The 21,905-nt window shown below is 45.3% G+C and overlaps 1 protein-coding gene across 1 annotated transcript in view; it reads left to right on the forward strand.

Moving 5' to 3' along the window:
* The window catches only part of LOC143171862 (zinc finger and BTB domain-containing protein 5-like), a 113,274-nt gene that overhangs the window by 13,720 nt on the left and 77,649 nt on the right, over positions 1-21,905 (forward strand). The window lies entirely within an intron of this gene.

Consider the following 21,905-nt stretch of genomic DNA (forward strand, 5'->3'; position numbering starts at 1 on the left):
ATAAATTAATTTGGCTAACAGGCAATGTGGGCCACTTTAAAAGTCATCTTGAAAGTGATCACCTACTATTTATGCTAGCCTTTAAAAGAATATTGTTTTTTATCTAAAACTAATCGTAAAAAGGGAAAAAAGGAAGACCCGGGGAACTATAGGCCAGTCAGCCTCACGTCTGTGCCTGGGAAGATCATGGAGCAGATCCTCCTGGAAGCCACGCTAAGGCACATGGAGGACAGGGAGGTGATTCGAGACAGCCAGCATGGCTTCACCAAGGGCAAGTCCTGCCTGACCAACCTAGTGGCCTTCTAGGATGGAGGGACTACATCAGTGGACACGGGAAGGGCTACAGATGTCGTCTATCTGGATCTCTGTAAGGCCTTTGACACGGTCCCCCACAACATCCTTCTCTCTAAACTGGAGAGGTATGGATTTGATGGGTGGACTGTCCGGTAAAGGGTGAGGAATTGGTTAGATGGTCGCATCCAGAGGGTAGTGGTCAACGGCTCAATGTCCAGATGGAGATCAGTGATGAGTGGCGTCCCACAGGGGGTCCGTATTGGGACCGGTACTGTTTAATATCTTCATCAATGACATGGACAGTGGGACCGAGTGCACCCTCAGCAAGTTTGCAGACGACACCAAGCTGAGTGGTGCAGTCGACACGCCAGAGGGACAGGATGCCATCCAGAGAGACCTGGACAAGCTGGAGAAGTGGGCCTGTGTGAACTTCATGAGGTTTAACAAGGCCAAGTGCAAGGTCCTGCACCTGGGTCAGGGCAATCCCTGATATCAATACAGGCTGGGAGATGAAGGGATTGAGAGCAGCCCTGCCGAGAAGGACTTGGGGGTACTGGTGGAGGAAAAGCTGGACATGAACCAGCAATGTGTGCTCGCAGCCCAGAAGGCCAATCGTATGCTGGGCTGCATCAAAAGAAGCGTGGCCAGCAGGTCGAGGGAGGTGATTCTGCCCCTCTACTCTGCTCTGGTGAGACCCCACCTGGAGTAATGCATCCAGCTCTGGAGCCCTCAGCATAAGAAAGACACAGACCTGTTGGAGCGGGTCCAGAAGAGGGTCACAAAAATGATCAGGGGGATGGAACACCTCTCCTATGAAGAAAGGCTGAGAGAGTTGGGGTTGTTCAGCCTGGAGAAGAGAAGGCTTCAGGGAGACCTTATTGCAGCCTCTCAGTACTTAAAGGGGGCTTATAAAAAAGATGGCGGCAGACTTTTTAGCAGGGCCTGTTGCGACAGGACAAGGGGGAATGGCTTTAAACTAAAGGGGGGTAGATTTAGACTAGATATAAGGAAGAAATTTTTTACGCTGAGGGTGGTGAAGCACTGGAACAGGTTGCCCAGAGAGGTGGTGGATGCCCCATCCCTGGAAACATTCAAGGTCAGGTTGGACTGGGCTCTGAGCAACCTGATCTAGTTGAAGATGTCCCTGCCCATGGCAGGGGGATTGGACTAGATGACCTTTAGAGGTCCTTTCCAACCCAAACTATTCTATGATTCTGTGGTAAAGGGCTCTTTTATAGTAACAGTGCTGTTCCTTTAGGGTATATTCTTTATATGAGCTAATTATTATGGTCATTATTGAAATAATAGTAATATCACCAGAGAGAGAGGGAGACCCATCATAGCTTTTTTTGGTAAGTGTTCTTGCACCTATCTTCTTTCCTGTAAGAGAAATGGAAAGGACTATGTGTTGACTTTTGCTAATGCTATATCAGTTAGTCTTGTTTATCTTTACACAGCTGGAGTGCTGAAGACACTTGTGTTTTAATAAATTGTTTGGTAGACCAGTTACTCTTATGTAAACATACTACTAGCCATGGTCTTGAATAGCTGTCTTTGATGGCATTGTCTGAAAGGACTATAGCAGGAGAGATGTGTCATAATATATAATTTGATCTCTGTGCTGTAGGAATCCAGAAAGAGTGAGGTGGGTGTGTAGAAGAGAAAACATAAGAAATCAACTTTGCTGTAGATGGCCAAGTTTGTCAGCTTAAAAATTTGCCTTCTGTTTTTAAAAAATGCATTTGGTTGAGAATTGAGGTGCAGCAGCTGTGAAATTCATAATCCATTGTCATTTGTTGCCCTCAGAATACATTATATGTCTAAATTCCTCTCTACACACATGCAGAGAAGGATCCTGTGAGGACAGCAGTATCACAGACACTTTTGCAGCCAGTGGCTGCTTACATCTAGAGGGAGACTGAAGCAGTGATGTAGAAGTACAACTGTTCTGCAGTGGTAGCTTTTGCAAGCTATTACACTATTTAGTGATGACTAAGGCTCTTGATTAATAATTTTATGTAGAGGACACCCAGCATTTTTTCAGCACAAAACCCTATTGGGAGGAAGACCATCAGATCAGACCAAGCACATTACTTGTGCTAGGTTCAGCTCAGAACAGCATGCTCAACCTTTCATAAAAGGTTGTAGGCTCCTTTAAGCAAAGAGGGAGAAAGAAGGTTAATATTCTTTAGTATTTTAATAATAGATTTAAAAAAAAAAAAAATCTTAGGAAACTAGTCTTGCTAGCGAGGGTCCACTCAAACCCTCCTTTGCTGAGGGAGGAGGTTGATCAAAGCTGTAGAAGGTATCATCTTGAAGAAACTCCAAAAACATACCCTTATCAGGACTGGCTGCTCCCTAAGGGATAGAGAACCATGAGCCAAGTGTAATAACACAGCCAACAGGTTAGGGGTCTCACCAGCTAGGGCCTAGTCCTGCAGTACCCAGGCAAGGTGAGCAAGGCAGACCCCAAGACAGTAGCCAGGTTCAACCAAGGGTCCAGATCTTTAGGCAAGTTTGTGGTAACGAGGCAGGTCCAAAGTCAAGTCAAGAAATCAATCTACAGGTCAGGATGAGGTCTGGTGAGGGTAACCAGGGTCAGACAACCCAATGATTGCCAGGCAGGTCCATACTTATAAGATAGGCCTGAGATTAAACCAGAAAATCAATCTATAGGTCAGTGTCTACAACGAAGCAGAGGTATAGCTGTAGCTGAGCTGGAGACCAGTACTGCTACAATATAGCTTAAATAGACTGAATGCCCAGGCCTGAGCTTAAATGGGGATCCTAGGCCCATGAGCAGAGGGTGTGGGTGGAGGTCCCAGGTGAGGCTGATCAGGGCAATTAAGACCTATTAGTGCACTCAGGTCCTGACAGCCCTTAATAAGGGCTAAATAAGACAACCAAGGCAGTCTTATTTACAAGCTCATATATATTTCATAATAAATTTGGGGTATCTAAATACAAGTGCTTAGACATCAATTTATTTACATTTATACTTCTGCACTTTTAATGTCATTAGGGGTCACAATGACCTTACAAATATTTAATAGAAATCCTTTAGCGTTACAGCAATTTTATGAATATCAAAATCCTTAGTGCCAAAACCAGCCAGTCTCACAAATGCTTCATACAACCTGACAAATTAAGTTCACCCAGTTAACAAGGCAAAGGCCTTCAGTATCAAAAGCAAATCATTCTCATTTCTGTTATGCTAATCTAAAAGTTTCCAACCAGCTTCTATGCTTGGGAGCTTGCTTCCTTTCTATTTATACCACCACAGCTACTGAAAACCTATGCTTGGTCAGCAGAGGTCTCATTAGAATCTTTCCAAATACTGGCTGTTTCTGATGGCCATGTAATAATAAGCAATGCTAGTGTATCAGTAGCTATTGATTTACATCAGATGTTCTGTGAGGCATGAGGCAAAGATGTGCCTTTAACTAGATAGTCTAGGTATCAATAACAAACTAATGACCATCTTCCAATAGCTATTATTGCTATCAGAGTATGGTTCATTTAACACCAACAGAAATAAAAGTACAGAGGTTTCTTCAGGGCTTCTTTTCAGTATGAAAAATAATTTCTGTGGGATGGCAAGAGAAGTATAGAACATATTAGTTGAATGTAACCCCCCACACACCCACACACTTTAAAATTCTTTACAGTGCAGGGTCCTTTTCTCTGTACACACCCTGCTCACTGCCACCCCTTTCATCTCACTCTTACAAGATATTTTGGATTATTATGCAGCACTCTGTTCAGTATTTATGTGAGATGAAACTTGGAGATAGTACACTGCAGCACTTAGACATGCATTGACACACGCGGTTAAGCTCTTTTCTTTTATCTTTGCAAGAAACCTTCCTATGTTGTGCAACTATGAGCAGCAAATCGAACAACTTAGGTACATTATGGTTTATTGGTACCATTACTGTCCTGGGCCTTCTTCCAAACTGTTTCATTGCTCAGATGCACTGAATCTGAGCTGAATACTGCCTGCTCATTCTCTGTTACTTTTGCATAGTTCAGCCTGCCTTGTGAAAGGATGGCCCTTGTTTGTCCCCAAATGCTCTCTGTGTTCTAGCATTATGGCCTTCTCATGCATTTTTCCTGAACTTGTTTACTTCAGAAGGAGGCTTGTGAAGCTGAGCTTAAAGTTCTTCACAATCCAGAAGGGTATCCTGCAGTGCTTCAACCTTCTTGCTGGAAAAAACATTTGAGACTCTGATTCCCAAGGAAGTGTCAAGAGTAGCACCTAACCCCAGCAATCAGTCACTTAGTGGAGAGGAGACATTGTGAAAACTACCAAGAGCAGAGAGAGTGCAAATAAGTTCTGGAGCTGTGAGTAAAAAACTTTCCTCCTGCATATTGAAACCCCCTCTTCCTCCCTCCCTGTGCACTGTGATTTTAAAAAATAATAATTATACATCCTTTCTCTCAGCAGAGAAGGCTTTGTGTTGCTTTTGCTGTCTCCTTCAGCAGGATTTTGAAGGGCACGAGCTGTTCACTCACCAAGACCTGAAGTACAACTAAACTCCTTGGCATGTATGAGGAAGGCTTAATTTTCTTTCCTTGATGAGAAGGTCCTTACAAGAGGGCACAGTGTATTCTGGTAGTGGCGCAGCAGAAAAGTAGGAAGTGCAGCTGTGAGAGGCAAAGATGGTGAGGTGGCTAGGGAGAAAGTTTGTTACTGGTGTAACATCCCATTTGCAGCATCTTAAAGTTGCTTAAATCACTGTAAGAAACAGATGGTTGGCAGGTGGGGAAGGAAGGGCTTGTTTTGCTTTTCAGTCCTCATCCATACTACATCCCTTTGGTTTGCATAGAGAGAGATGTCTCTGGGAGGTTGCAGCTGGACCCATCGGGGAGACTATTTCTGGTATCACAGTTAATGTTAATGCTGTTTAAACTACATTCCCTCACTTCCCCCTCCCACCCCACCTCTGGTGTGTGGTTGCATTGGGTTAGGGTATTGAGCTTGCTGGAAAATACCCCAAGGAAAAAATAGGGGGCAAGTTTATCCCATAGAAGGGATAACACAATGACACAGGGACAGGAACCCATCAGCTGAGTGTGTATGTGTGTGAGGAGTTGAGGGGCTGCTTCATCTAATACTGCTGCCAAAAAAATTGCACACAGGACCATTAATACCCTAATGTCGAGCAGGGCCTGTCCCACAATTAACCCCAGGGGTATTTACTAAGTTGTGGTGCAAGTTCAGTAGCTGGGGTTTTGAGCTGGGAGCCATGCTGGGCCCACTCTTAACCTCACACAATGTTGATGAGTAAGTCTGCGCTTACTCAAAAGTGTTCGCTTAGAGCTATGGGTTGGAGGAAAGAGGTGAATGAGGGCCCTGACTGGCTGTTGGCTGTCAGGAGAGGGTGCTTGCTCCCACCCATCCCCACATACTGGACAGAAATCTAGGCACTTCACCTTGGGATGTAGCTTTGCCAACTCACTTTCAGGAACCTGCCTGCATTTTTAAAAAGCTTAACCCAATGCTGAAGGTGCCTAATCTGGGGCCATGGTCCCCTGGGTTAGGCTTAAAGTAAGAATATCTCATGTGCTGAGCCCATGGCAGCCATCTGTGTCAATGAGGCCAACAGAGCTGCTCAGATGGCAGCTTGAGGGGTGAGGGGGAAGTGGAAGTGACCACATAAAAGCCAGATTTATTTTAATACAGATACTGAGGAAATCAGTGTTGACAGAGCTCTTTATGCTCAGTGACTTTGGCTGGGTACAAAACTGGCTGTATGGCCGGGCCCAGAGAGTTGTGGTGAATGGAGTTAAATCCAGTTGGCGGCCGGTCACAAGTGGTGTTCCCCAGGGCTCAGTATTTGGGCCAGTTCTGTTTAATATCTTGATCAATGATCTGGATGAGGGGATCGAGTGCACCCTCAGGAAGTTTGCAGACGACACCAAGTTGGGCAGGAGTGTTGATCTGCTCGAGGGTAAGGAAGGCTCTGCAGAGGGATCTGGACAGGCTGGATCGATGGGCTGAGGCCAACTGTATGAGATTCAACAAGGCTAAGTGCCGGGTCCTGCACTTGGGTCACAACAACCCCATGCAACGCTATAGGCTTGGGGAAGAGTGGCTGGAAAGCTGCCTGGCGGAAAAGGACCTGGGGGTGTTGGTCGACAGCCGGCTGAATATGAGCCGGCAGTTTGCCCAGGTGGCCAAGAAGGCCAATAGCATCCTGGCCTGTATCAGAAATAGTGTGTCCAACAGGACTAGGGAAGCGATCGTCCCTTTGTACTCGGCCCTGGTGAGGCCGCACCTTGAATGCTGTGTTCAGTTTTGGGCCCCTCACTACAAGAAGGACGTTGAGGTGCTGGAGTGTGTCCAGAGAAGGGCAACGAGGCTGGTGAAGGGTCTCAAGCACAAGTCATAGCAGCCCTCATAGTGCTGTGCTTTGTATTTGTAGCTAGAACGGTGTTGATAACACACCAATGTTTTGGCTACTGCTGAGCAGTGCTCACACAGCATCAAGGCTGTGTCTCAAACCCCACCCCACCAAAAAGCCAGTAAGCTGGGGGTGGGCAAGAGGTTGGGAGGTGATATAGCCAGGACAGCTGACCCAATCTGACCAAAGACATATTCCATACCATATGACATCGTGTTCAGCAATAAAAGCTAATAGAAAGGAGGAGGAGGAGGGGGCATTCGTTATTAAGGCATTTGTCTTCTGAAGCAACTGCTACGCGTACTGAGGCCCTACTTCCCAGGAAGTGTCTGGACATCACCTGCTGACAGGAAGTAGAGAATAAATCTTTTTGTTTTCCTTTGCTTCCGTGTGTGGCCTTAGCTTTTTCTTCATTAAACTGCCTTTATCTCAACCCATGAGTTTCTCATTTTCTCCTCCTGTTCTGCTGAAGAGGGGGAGTGAGAGAGCAGCTTGGTGGGCACCCGATGACCAGCAAAGGTCAACCCACCACAAAGATAATTGCTTAAGTTTGAGGAACACCATTCAACAGCTATAGGTATAAAACTCCTCAGTAAGCATTTTAGCAGATAATATTTTTAAATTAAAATGATTGTGTCTCTGGCATGGTGCATGCTTTTGTAACTTGCTGTTCTTGTTACACTGTGCCTTACAAAGACCAAGCCATATAACCAAATAATTTTCAGATTGGAATTATAGTTAGTTTTAAGGCCTAACTGGTAGAACTAGTATTCTAGATGCAGTGTTCTCTAGCAGATAAAGGCTGACTGAAGGAACGAGAGATAGTGATCTGTTGGGGTTTTATGGCAACATCACAATATGGGCTTCAATTGACATAAGCTTTGAAAACAGAGAGATTACCCTGGTAATTATAGGCCTGTCAGTCTCACTTTGGTGCCTGGTAAAATTATGGAGAAGGTTATTCTGGGAGTTATTGAAAAACACTTGAAATACATGGTGGTAAGATCAATATGAGTCAACAATGTGCCCTGGAGGCCAAAAGGGCCAACCGCGTCCTGGGGTGCATTAAGCACAGTATAGCTAACCGGTCGAAAGAAGTGTTTGTCCCACTATACTCAGCATTGGTGCAGCCTCACCTTGAGCACTGTGTGCAGTTTTGCGCTCCACAATATAAGAAGGATATAAAAATATTAGAATGTGTCCAAAGGAGGGCAACAAAGATGGTGAAAGGACTAGAGGGCCTGACTTATGAGGAGCGGCTGAGGATACTAGGCTTGTTCAGCTTAGAGAAGAGGAGACTGAGGGGTGACCTCGTTGCTGTCTGCAACTTCCTCATGAGGGGGAGCAGAGAGGGAGGTGATGATCTCTTCTCTCTGGTGTCTGGTGATAGGATGTGAGGGAATGGCTTAAAGCTGTGTCAGGGGAAGTTCAGATTGGATATTAGGAAAAAGTTCTTCACTGAGAGGGTGGTCAAGCAGTGGAACAAGCTCCCCAGGGAAGTGGTCATGGCCCCAAGCCTGTCGGTGTTCAAGAAGCGTTTGGACAACACTCCCAGATATATGGTTTAACTTTTTGGTTGCCCTGTGTGGAGTCAGGAGTTGGACTCGATGATCCTCGTGGGTCCCTTCCAACTCAGAATATCACAGGATATTCTGTGATTCTAAGAGCCTTTTTCCGTTGTAGGGGTTTATTAATTAGTCACCGATGGAGGTTCTTACTTCATTATTACTAACAAAGTGGTGAATGTTACACTTCTTTAACAGCTTGTTTAAAGGGTAGTTGAAAAATTCTTTTCCCTAGTCAGTCTGTAATTTCTGAAGTGTGTGCCCCCTGCTAAAAATGGTTTTAAAAGCCCCTGCTATTTCAGAACATGTTTTACCTTCTAGACCCATGGTCCAGGCATGTTTGCATAATATATCTATTACTTTTTAGATGTGCTTAACACCATGTTTGTTTTTTGAAAACTCTTTCATATCCACCAAGTCTGCCTGCCATTGTGCATCCACCTCTGCCACAATCACCTTGTTTCTCTTAAAATGCTTTCTTGCCACCTTGTGTAAGCTGTAAGTATCCTGGTTTGCAAGCCAGGTTGCCACTTGGCTTCTGTTCATATCAGCAGTTCACTTTCCTACATATTATACATACACTTTTATAAATACATATATTTATTTATATACCTATAGAAATATATCTATATATCTATAATATATCTATAAATAATATATCTATAAAGTGTATCAATATAAATATATATTTATACATTTTTGTACACTTCTCTATATTTATATGCATGCACACATATATACACACATATATACAATACATACATATATATATACAAGAATATATAAATGTATAAATATATTTATATATGAGGACTTCCTGGTCTGGGCAACCAGTCACAGGACATTCTGATATGACATGAGTTATGATGTTGTAAAAAATGTTGGCCCCCAGTGACAAAATAGTGTCTGCAACAAAATGGTATGCCTCTACACACAGAGAGCAGTGGGAGGGGCTTCCTGGGGTAAACTGGAAGGGGTGGTTTGAGCTGCCATCCAATCACAGGGCGGTCTGAGAACACATGGGGTATGACAGTCTCAAAAATGGTGGCCTCCGGGGTAAAGAGAGTTGGGGTAAATTGGCCTTGTGATTGGAACAAGGGAGGGACTTCTGAGTCATGGAACATGTGGCCATAAGTGAGGGGTAGGACTTCTTCAGGAAGTGGGGTAGGTGACACCTGTCATTTCTTATCTTGGATAAAGGCTTTAACTACTGATATACACAAGGCAACAAAGCCTCTGACACAAGGCTGTGCACAAGGAAAGGGAAGGGCCTGGGGACAACCATGCAGATTAGTATAAGGAATTGGTGGTTGTTTCCTGATGCTCTGGACAGCAGGGATGTGCCATCATCAATCGTTGATGCAACAGGTTATGGCCGCTGTTGCCAATAGCTCTTACCTAGGATCTGTCATTGTAATACTCAGCAGTGCTCATCCAGCTGCTTTACCCCTGTTGAGGGGCAGCCATTCTTGTTAGTGCCAGGTGTCCTCATATGAAGGGGGGGACATATGAAGGTGAGACAGCCAGAAAACCATCAGCTCCCCTGCACCCTGGGTCCCCCCAGCCTTCCCACTATTCTGTACATGGGGTCTAGCTTGGCACATCTCCCCTGTGGAGGAGGACCTATGGATCCTTGCTGTTCTCACCAGGCTTTGCTGCAATGTGTCTCTCTGGGAACTGTGTGGTAAGCTGTGTATTTCCATCCCAGGGAATCCCCAGCCTACCAGAGTCACTGGAAAGCATCTCAAGGAGTTTATGTGCTTTTCTGTCCCTTCCCTGTTTCTTCCCTCCACAGGGGAACATATGGCTCTGCCAGTAGCTGCAGCATCTTCTCAGACACTCAGCTGAATCAATCTGATAACTCTCTGTGAGGACCAAGAGGAACCAAATGTAAAGATAATGTTCAAATGCAGAGTTAAACCTGCATCTTTACAGGCTAATTGAACCTAATGTTCAAAGCTCTATTGAACAGCTTGTACACAGTGTGTACCCAGAGAAGTAAAACTGAGAGTATTTAAGATCTCCCATTGTTCCTGCTGCACAACTTCCCCAAGCATTTTCTGCACATGCTGCCTGAGGGAAGGAGTTCTGCAAACTCCTGAGAATGTTCTTTGCTTTTATTGTCAAAAAAACGCAGCTACTTAATGAAAAATACTTCCCCCCCTTTAAATGAAGCAATTTCCAAATATGTGCTATCTTCCAAAAGTTTCCATGCCATTACATGGCTGAGAACATATTGGCTCACATTTTGCTTAAACATAAATGAATTCAAGACTGAAATTATCGGCAGATTTGGCTTTCAACAGCCTAGTGGGTGAATGTTCCCAACCAGGCAGCTGACAGTGATATATTGCATCTAAAACAGTTCTGAGTTCAGACCTGACCACTAATGCTCTGTGTATGGAAAAAAAAAAGTCCTTTTTAATTCTTAAAAACAAAACAGTTTAATCATAATAAGAAACTATACCTTTAGGATATAATTTCAAAAATACAGGTAGAGATCAGAAGGGATTTGTGAGATTGTGTTTATTCCCAGTTTAGGTGCTTTCCATAAATGAATTATAAAAGCTACCCAAAACCAGTCAGAAGTATACTGGGAGGAAACTAATTTTCATGCACTAATATTCATGCCATCTGCCTTTTTTTCTCTTTTCTCTAAATGCTCTGGTGTTAACCCTAGCTTGTTTTCTGTTGCTGCATTTGGTCCCTCTCCCCTCTCATACTACTGCATGCAGTTACCCCACAGACTGTTACATTTTTATTGAAAATGTATTAAAAGGAGGAAAGCTTGTTTATTTTTTTAATGGGCATTGACAGAAAACAGTGTCTCTGCCAAGTTTAATCCAGCAACCAGCTGTTACAGCTGAAAAAAACCTGGAAATAAAATGTAATAGCAACATTATCCAGTGTGGAAAATTGTCTAGTGAGCTCATAAAGAGGTGATCTTGTGATGAGCCTAGATCTGTTAAAAAATAAATGGAAAGGAACACTGATCCAAATCCCTTCATGATCACTGCAGCAATGTATGAAGGGGAAGGAGCAGGAGGAGTTTTAGAGTTAACCAATTTACCCTCACCCTGGGAGCCATAGACCCAGCCTGAGTTTAACTAGGCTCAGTTTCATTCTGCAGCCGTTCCTTCAGGAAAAGGGGATCACAGGTGAACAGAGGAGGGAGCTCTGGAGAGAGTAGAGCCTCCCAGTCAGAGATATGTAGGTTCATTGTTTGAACAGACAGATGCATGCTCAAGGCCAGATAGTGTACTGGTGTGGGTCAGTGTGATGGTACTGGGGTGGAGCTGATAAATCCTAGCTGAGCACAGTCTTCCTAAGGTAACAAGGATACTATTTTGGTTACACAAGAAGGACACCTGTCAGCAATATCAGCCTCAGCACTGGGGGACTCTTTCTTAGCTTCATCACCTGTGCTAGTGATACCAAGTATAAAAGAACACTGAAGAGACATATGGTTCTCTTTATTGGAGTAATGTAGCCAAGTTTGATGTACTCTGTAGGTAAGCTAGACCTTCAGTAGAAGTACCCTGTGAATAGATGAGCTAAACATTCAGTAGGCAAAAGACGACCTTGAAACTTTGTATCTTGGAGTAGAATAGATAAGGAAGCTATGCTGAAATAAGCTAGTTTGTGTAAGCAAAATGCGCAACCGAGCCAAAGAACAAACTGTGCATCCGTGAAGACTGAGTTCAACTAGCGGACACAGTGAGGAAGACTATCGATGACCACCAGAGGACCCTGAAAGACCACCAATGGACATAAGAGTGCATGCATCAAAGACTTTTACATATGTTAATGAGTTCCAGGAAATAACATGAATATGTTAATCACTTCTTGGAAATCTAATGAATATGTATGTTCTAATTGTACATAACTCCTATAGTTGAGCAGCTTGGTGTGCACACTAGGTCGAGTGATCCCCTGTGCGCCCGGCGCCGCAATAAAGAATGCCTGCTTTCTAAAACTTCAAATTGAGTCTTAGAGAGTTTTTCATCTGCTGACTTACGGTAACACTAGCACAGGGCCTGTTGCTGGAAGTCTTTCCCATTACTTAAAGTATGTATGGACTTTTCATTACTTCGGGGGAATTATTTTTTGTTCCTACTTGGCTGTTCCCATTCAGGCTAAACTGCTCGGTTCTCATGAGAACAGGGGACCCAGGTGTGCCAAAACCAGTGCTGTTGGTAGCTGGTAGTGGGGAGCAGGTGTTTGCTTTCAGTGATCAGTTTATGCAACTGCATGCAAGCGAGAGCTGGGTTCTGTTCCCAGCCCCTCCAGTAATTGCTGGGGAAGTTTAGGAGAGGTTGTTGTGACGAAAGGGTTAACTGCTGAGCCTAGACTGCTAGATAACAATCATGAGCAGGGTGCCCTAAGGAGAAGAAGAATAAACATTAACCTGTGTTTGGCAAGCAGAAGGGAACATCTGGACCTCAGAAGGTCATGTTTTAACAACCAGACTGCATAGGCAGCACAACACTGGATGCCTGAGAATACTTCAAAGGAACTGAACATGATTGGAGAGGACTAAAGTGTGTCTGTGTGCTATTGGATGATTATGCTTAGCATTTTATTTCAAGCTGTATATAAACTCTTGGAAAATCCCTATGGATACCTTCCTTCCCTTATGGAGAGGGGGTCTCATGATCATGAAATAAACCTCTTGTAATTCTACCCTTGTGTCCCTTTCCTCCTCAGCTGACAAACGTCCCAAATCGCTTTTGCGACATTGTTTCATCACTCAGTTTCCCACCAGGTTGCACGTGTTGAGCCTGTATGTGCTTCAGAACTAGGTCTCTGTCATTCTGGTGTCACTCTTATGCCAACTAGTTATAGTCAAAAGCCGTGGAAACAGCCATACTTTTACTATTGAAGGCAAAGGAAGACATTAATACTGGGTGTTTCAGTCCTTGTCCAGGATCCCTCTGTGCTAGACACCATCAAACATAGATCTCAGAGATGGTCACTTCCTGAAGTGTTTACTGTAAAGGGTATGTGGAAGGAGAGAGCATCCGCTTCATTAAGGTTATCCGATCAAGGACTTTTTAAATGCAAAGGAAATTAAAATAAAGGGAGGAGTGATAAACAAAAATACACAGAGACACAAACCTGATAGACAGGGGATAACAGAGACAATGACACAGACTAAAAGTTTCCAGTCACTAATTGATGGGCCATTGAGGAAACTCCAGGCATAGCTTTAGAGAGGACCAACCTGAACTTCGTAACTGATAAGGGGGAAACAAGAGAAACATGAGGATTTGGGACATTGGGGGGAATGGGGACAGACCTGTGGGACTATGCAAAGCTTATTAAGGAATGTTATGAGGAAGGGGATCAGGGAGGAACAAAGGGGGGGAATAGACAGAAAAGGGTATAAAAGGGGCTAGTCATGTGTAAGCAGGTGCTGGCCAATACACTTGTCTGGCTGAGCCCTGCACCTGATCACCACAGTCTATACTATCTTCTTATTAAATCCTTTCTTAACTATCTCTCTGTGTAATCTCACTCTCTATCCTGTGTGTATGAGTGCTGTAAGGACTAGGTGTCAGGAACTGGTGAGACTGGCGTGAGTGGATATGGGGACAGCAACTGGAGTCAGACCAGGGGTGTAGGCATCCCTGGCCTGTGGTGCCAGCAACTGGAACAAGTGAGGGTTTCAGCTTCAGCCATTGGAACAGGACTGGTGCGTGTCCTGGACACAGCACCTGGGGGGACTAGGGTGAGTAAGTGAGGGTCTCAGCAGCTGGAATAGGAATGCAGGTCACAGGCCCATGTGCCTGGTGCCAGCTGCTGGCAGGGCTGGAGTGTCTGTATCTTCCCCAGACCTGCTGTGCATGGGGGTGTGTATGTGTGTAATTCACTAGCAAACTTCAAGCTGGACTAGCTGGTGAGTAGGAGGAGGTCCTGGGTCCAGGCAAGGGTATCAGAAAGGCAGAGACCTGTGCTGGTATTCGATGGATCTGTGAGTGTGGGGATGTCTGTAAGATGAGTGTGTGAATGTGTGCATCTGTTTGCTAGTGAGCATCAAGCTGGACTAGCTGGCAAGTAGACCTGTTGTGCTGGTTTTGGCTGGGATAGAGTTAATTTTCTTCATAGTAGCTAGTATGGGGCTATGTTTTGGATTTGTGCTGGAAACAGTGTTGATAATACAGGGATGTTTTCGTTATTGCTGAGCAGTGCTTACACAGCGTCAAGGCCTTTTCTGCTTCTCACGCTGCCCTGCCAGAGAGTAGGCTGGGGGTGCACAAGAAGTTGGGAGGGGACACAGCTGGGACAGCTGACCGCAATTGACCAAAGGGATATTCCATACCATATGATGTCATGCTCAGCAATAAAACTGGGGGGTGAAACTTGGCAGGGGCTGCCGTTATTCGGGGACTGGCTGGGCATCAGTCGGTTGGTGGTGAGCAATTGTTTTCTTTTGCATCACTTGTTTTTCTTAGGTTTTATTTTCCTCTCTTTGTTGCAGTTTTTTTTTCCCTTAGATTTTTTTTTTAAAAATTATGAAACTGTCTTTATCTCAACCCATGAGATTTTCTCACTTTTACCCTTCTGATTCTCCCCCCCATCTCACTGGGTGGGGGAATGAGCGAGCGGCTGTGTGGTGCTTAGTTGCTGGCTGGGGTTAAACCACGACACCCATGTTGGAGAAGTTCATGAAGGACTGTATCACATGGGAGAGACCCCCACACGGGAGCAGGGGAACAGCATGAGGAGGAAGGAGTGGCAGAGACGAAGCGTTATGAACTGACTGCAAACCCCATTCCCTATTCCCCTGCGCCGCTCTGGAGAAGTACTTAGAAGAGTTAGGAGTTGAGCCTGGGAAGAAGGGGTAGGGGGAAGGCGTTTTTAATTTTGTTCTTATTTCTCATTATCCTACTCTGTTACAATTAGTTGGCAGTAAATTAAATTAATTTCCCTAAGTCAAGTCTGTTTTGCCCGTGACAGTAATTGGTAAGTGATCTCCCTGTCCTTATCTTGACCCATGAGCTTTTCACCATATTTTCTCCCCCTGTCCTGTTGATGGAGAGAGAGTGATAGAGCAGCTTGGTGGGCACCTGGCAGCCAGCCAAGGTCAACCCACCACAATGGTATTTATTACCCCTCTATTGTTTGTTCATGAGTCCTCTACTGCTACAAGGAATTATGGGCACACATTATGGAGAGAGCAGAACAGCCCAGTTTGCTTACTGCAGTAGCTATTGGGAGCTATTTGCTTTTGATAAATGTTCTACGATAGATGTAGTCTTAACTGATGGTATTATTCAACTTGAAATTTTTGACCATTTTCTTTTCTTTAATTTACCCTTGACACAAGTCCTTTAATGTGGAGGAGAAGGGAAACCATCTTATGATGTCTCTTATTTTCAAGCATGAATGCCATTAGCTTCAAAGGCCATTCATGGTGCAGAGTTAACTTGTGTGGCTGGCAACAGGAACAGCTACAATGCAAAGCTATACTCAACTATCCTCCTTGGTGCTGTGTTCCTGTGTGTATATATATAACTGTGCATCACTAGAACACCTACGGACATGACCCATGACCCACTCTATGACTCTGTCCCAGAAAATGTTGGGGAAACCTGATTTTTCTTCTGGACTCCCTGAGATAATGATGAGAGAGCACGAGAGGGTCACCAGCACTTGAGTAATTTGCCGTGTAAAGTTCATATAACTTGGCACACCAACACCAACTGAAACACACAATCAAAGACATAATTGGTGCCAGAAATACTGACTTTTGAGTGTCTGCTGGCTTGGTTGTCAGCTTTAGCTGTGATTTTTGCTTATTAGTCCACTGACAAGACAAATGTGCTTTAAGTGTTTCAGAATAAGAGTCAGAGCAAAGATGTTTTGTGAGACACCTTTCTTTACAGTGTAGTATATCTGTTTGTGTGTGTGCATTTGTATGTATACACATTTGTGTATATTTGTATGCATGGTTACACAGGTTGTCCCCCTGCAGCCCATGAAGGAGGTGGAGCAGATATCCACCCTGCATCTTGTGGAGGACCCCACACTGGAGCAGGTGGATAAGCCCTGAAGGAAGCTGCAGCCCGGTGGAGAGCCGACGCTGGAGCAGGCCCCTGGCAGGAAACTGCAGCCCGTGGAGAGGAGCCCACGCTGGAGTAGGTTTTTCCTGGCAGAACCTGTGGCCCCATGGGGGACCCATGCTGGAGCAGTCCTTTCCTGAAGGACTGCACCCCGTGGAAAGAACCCACGTTGGAGCAGGGGAAGAGCGTGAGGAGGAAGGAGCGGCAGAGAAGAAGCATTATGAACTGACAGTAACCTCCATTCCCCATCACCCTGTGCCACTCAGGGGTAGAAGGTAGAAGATTTGGGAGTAAAGTTGAGCCTGGGAAGAAAGGTGGGGTGGGGGAAGGTAGTTTTAGTTTTGTTTTTATTTCTCACTGTCCACTTGTTCAAAGATGTCCTGCTTACTTGACTTGAGCAGCATATCTGATCTAAAGAGAGATGAGACTATGGTGACCTCCAGCAGCTCCTGGAGAAAATACTCAGAAAAATTTTTGGGAAACGCATTTTCTTTACCTTTCTCTAGCACAACTGTGAAGGGCCTTGTCATGGGCCAAAACCAGTCTTGAGTAAGGGGATTTCACTTAATTTAATTTATTGCCAATTAACGAAAACTTTTAATTACTGATTCTAGTACTGAGAAATAATGAAGACAAACAATTACAGAAAAACTTAGAGAAAACACCCAAGCTTCTCTCCAGACACCCCTCTTCCCCCTTTCCTTGTCTCCAATCTCTTTGTCGCATGTTACACTCAGTCCCTTTGGTGAGGTGATAGATGGCACTGGAGATTGGGGTCAAGGCACAGTGATTTATTTTCTTTTGTTACTTCTTGTTTCTCACGCAACTGCTCTGGTGTGGATTCAATCCATAGGCTGCAGTCCCTTTGCAAGATGTACCTGCTCTGGCAAGGATTCCTCCACAGGCCACAGTCCCTTTAGAGGTGTACCTCCTCCTGTGTCTCCTCACCCCTCCTAGAGCATCTCCTTAGCCCTGTTCAGGCATCTTCTCTTTGCTCTGCCCCTGCTCGGACATCTTCTTTCGTGCCTCCTTTTTCTACTGTTGTCTCTTGCTCTGCTTGGTCATCTCCTCTTTGCTCTGGGGCCTCTCTTGCTCCTGCTTGGGCATCTCTTTTCTCTGCCCCTGCTCAGGCGTCTCTTCTTGTGTTTCCTTTTGCTCTTGTGTCTCCTCTTGTGTCTTCCTTTTCCAGTGTCTCCTCCTTAGTGGCTACTGCCCTTTCTGAAATATGTTTTTGCAGAGGTGCCATATAATCCACTGATTTGTTCCAGCTTCAGTGTATGGTAGGTCTCTTTTGTCTGTTGCTGAGCTTGCTGGAACCAGCTGTGACCGGCACAGGGCAGTCCGTGACCTCCTCCAACACAGGTCACCCCTGCAGTGCCCTCCCTGCCCCTCTACCAAAACCCTACCAATTATGCGCAATACAGGCCTGGGGAAAGTCAAGGAATGAAAGAACCTACTTGTCTAAGTTAGAATTGAGATGTCTAGTTGTGGTGGGCTGACCTTGGCTAGTTGCAAGACCCCCACCCAGCTGCTCTCTCACTCTCCCTCCTCAACAGGACAAAGGGAGAATACAAGATGAAAAAGCTCGTGGGTCGAGATAAAGACAAGGAGAGCGCTTACCAGTTACCGTCACAGGCAAAACAGACTCGACTTGGGGAAAATTAATTTCATAGAATCATAGAATCATAGAATCATTTAGGTTGGAAAAGACCTTTAAGATCGTCAAGTCCAACCGCAAACCTAACACTGCCAAGTCCACCACTAAACCATGTCCCTAAGCACCACATCTACACACGTCTTTTTAATACACGTCTTTTAAATACCTTCAGGGATGGTGACTCAACCACTTCCCTGGGCAGCCTGTTCCAATGCTTGATAACCCTTTAGGTGAAGAAATTTTTCCTAATATCCAATCTAAACCTCCCCTGGTGCAACTTGAGGCCATTTCCTCTCGTCCTATCACTTGTTACTTGGGAAAAGAGACCGACGCCCACCTCGCTACAACCTCCTTTCAGGTAGTTGTAGAGAGCGATAAGGTGTCCCCTGAGCCTCCTTTTCTCCAGGCTAAACAACCCCAATTCCCTCAGCCGCTCCTCATAAGACTCCTAACACTCCTGCCCAACTTGGTGTTGTCTGCAAACTTCCTGAGGGTGCACTCGATCCCCTCATCCAGACCATTGATAAAGATATTAAACAAAACTGGCCCCAATACTGAGCCCTGGGGAACACCACTTGTGACTGGCCGCCAACTGGATTTAACTCCATTCACCACAACTCTCTGGGCCCCGGCCATCCAGCCAGTTTTGTACCCAGCGAACAGTATGCCCTTCTAAGCCATGAGCAGCCAGTTTCTCCAGGAGAATGCTGTGGGAAACGGTGTCAAAGGCTTTACTAAAGTCCAGGTAAACAACATCCACAGCCTTTCCCTCGTCCACTAAGCGGGTCACCTTGTCATAGAAGGAGATCAGGTTAGGCAAGCAGGACCTGCCTTTCATAAGCCCATGCTGACTGGGCCTGATCACCTGGTTGGCCTGTACGTGCCGTGTGATGGCACTCAAGATGATCTGCTCCATAACCTTCCCCGGCACTGAGGTCAGACTGACAGGCCTGTAGTTCCCTGGATCCTGGAATAGAACTGGCACAGAGGGGGAGCAGAGGTGGGATGTGATGATTGGTTAACAAGTCCAAATAGTGCTTCCGTAACTCAACAATAAAAAAAGACAGTCCGATCAGGGAATTTGGAATTTCCCAAGATTGTTGGCTGGTCCGAGTCGCTCGTCCATAGAAGAAGCCAAGCCCTGCTTCCTGCCTGCCTGATAGCCATGGTCATGTAAGTCTTTGTGCGCCCAGATATTAAGTTTATCCCAATAGTAGTGAATTACTGGATTTGCTGTTGTTATGACCCGGATAATTGTACTACTGATCTGTATTTAGTACTATACTGTTATTTAGAGATAAATTGTTTATCTCTAAAGCTGTTGGTCTGGTGTCTGTTACCGTATGCTGAACCTATAACTTGGCAGGGCCACCTTAAGCCCTTACACTCTGATGTCAGAAGTGGGATACAGTACACAGAGTCATGATCAGCCCTGTAGTAGTAGTAGTAGTAGTAGTAGTAGTAGTAGTAGCAGTAGTAGTAGTGTAGTGGGTGCCTTAGTCGGTTGTTTTGGTGGATTGTTTCCCTTTGGTCAAGGGAACTGCCTGTTCCCTTTCCCTAGCTACTTTGATTAGAGAAAGTCAGAAAAACAAAAACATGATGGGAAAGCTACCCTGCTTATATCTCTTAGCTCACTGCCTTAGAGATACTGAGCAGTGTTTGAATGCAGCCAAAGCCTGAGTTGACTCCCTACAAAAAGAATTGGTTCAAGCCCAGTAGGACACTCAGGCTGCAATAGAAGAAAGGACTCTAGCCACTGCCTGTGTTAAAAGCCTTCAGGCTATTATGGAGAAATTAGAGTGCCTCATGGTCCCCCTGGTAGCAGAATCTGCCCGGGAAAAATTTGATCAGCAGCTGGAAGCTGCACAAAAGGGAATTTCTGAAACAAAAATACGTAAAGCTTTATATATTGACCCAGAAGACTGGGATGGAATTATTTGGTCTGATTCAGATTCAGACAATGATGCATCAAATTCCTCCCTTCTTGAAGCACAGCTGGACTTACAAATCCGACCATTTGTTAAAACTGAGTATGGTGCTAATGGAGGCATGACAAGCATCTCTACGTGCTCTTTCACAAGCATAGACCTAGCCAATTTAAGCAAGCACTATCACAAATCTGTTACTGTGGATTATTTAACCTGGCTTGAAAATATGTTACTTGATGGGGGCAATACCATCTGAGTTTCAGACTCAGAAGCCTGGAGCCTCACTTTAGGGTCTGGAATCCAACTACAAATTCCAGCAGGAAATGTAGACACTATCTTTTGGGCATCACTAGCATATGTTCAAAGCGAAGTGCCCGAGATGACCAAGGACCCCTGGCTATTCCTTGGGCCAATACTGCAGATGTAGAATTGAGCATAGATAGGTTGGTTATCAATCATGCTTTAGAAGTAGCCCCTGTAGCAGAGGAAGACCTATGGGGATGTCATTCCACTGAGGTCCAGTGATGGCCACTAATCAAAAGGGTCCTGGTCCACTCAGAGCCCATTTAATGTCAATAGGCGCTGGCCTTACAGGCGCAGCACCTAGCCCCATGTGGGCTCAGCTATTATACAAGGTAGTTTCTGCTATGCCCATTCTGTTATCTTCCCATCTCCCTGAAGATGCAGCTATAGTTACCACCAAACCTCTTTGTGTGCAGATAGTTAAAAATCCCCCTAAGCCTATGCAAAAAAACATGACCCAAAGCGCCTTGAAGCGTGGAGAGCCTATTTGGCCCTGGACATTCCCAAACAGGCAATTCTCAGAGTCCAAACATCAGTGTTATCAGCTTTTGCCAACAACCCACACTGTGCTACATGTCCTTCCATCGGAGGTGAGGGCCCAAGTGCCCCTCCCACCCTTCTAGCAGTTGGAAACACGGAAACTGGAAAAACCCCAGCCTTGCATTACCCAGATTTATCAGATGTACAATTAACAGCAGGGGGGAGCGATCGGAATCTGCCAGTCCCTCTGAGGTGGCATGGAGGGTGTGGCTTATAGGGACTTCTGATCTGGATGTAGATGTCACCATCAATGATAAATTGCATTTGCGTTGCCTCATTGATACGGGTGCTCAAATTTCTGTTATCAATAGATCACACTGCAGGGGACCACTTCCCTCACGCTCTGTAGTAGTCCGTGGGTTCACAGGACCCTCCCTCATAGTCACAGTCAAGTGTGACTTCCCTAATAGCCTGAGGATCTGCATTTTTGGGAGATTCTAACATCCTAGGTATGAACCTACTCAGAGGCCAAACCTTCCATGATGTTCAAGGTATGGTCTCTTGGTACTTCTGAACCAAACCTCCAGCTAGTTCGAGTACTCCAAGAAGCACCTTCCCTACCTCCAATGATGCATGTTGTTAATTTATGACAACTCCCTGTGAACCCACAAGACCAAAAACCCATCATATCCCTTCTCACAGAACTGGAAGAACAAGGAGTAGCTGTTTGCACCCACTCCCCTTTTAACAACCCTGTCTGGCCAGTGTGCAAACCCAAGGGGTTTTAGCATCTGACCATTGACTACTGAGGCATAAACTGCCTCCTCTGTGCTTCATGCAACAGTCCCAATAGCTGCAGAAGTACTCAATGCCAGTAGTATTGGTACCACTGATATACAAGATAAGAAGTGACAGATGCCTCGCCCCCAGCTTCTGGTGGAAGTCCTGCCCCGCTCCCAGCAGCCTCAGGGGCCATTTGCCTCAGAAGTCACGTCCCTCTTCTGGTCACGTGGTCTGTTGTGAATGACTGGCAGGACCAGCCACCCCTACCAGTTTACCCGGAAGTACATCAGACCCGGAAGGCCCTTCCCCTACATGCACAGGGGGGTGCCATTTTGTTTCAGCTGCTATTTTATGACAGGATGCCGACATTTTATGTCAGGGAGCTGCCATTTTGTTAAAAGTCACAGTATTCTGTGATTGGC

This window comes from Aptenodytes patagonicus, chromosome W (assembly GCF_965638725.1).
Source record: "Aptenodytes patagonicus chromosome W, bAptPat1.pri.cur, whole genome shotgun sequence".
In the NCBI taxonomy this organism is placed as follows: Eukaryota; Metazoa; Chordata; class Aves; order Sphenisciformes; family Spheniscidae; genus Aptenodytes; species Aptenodytes patagonicus.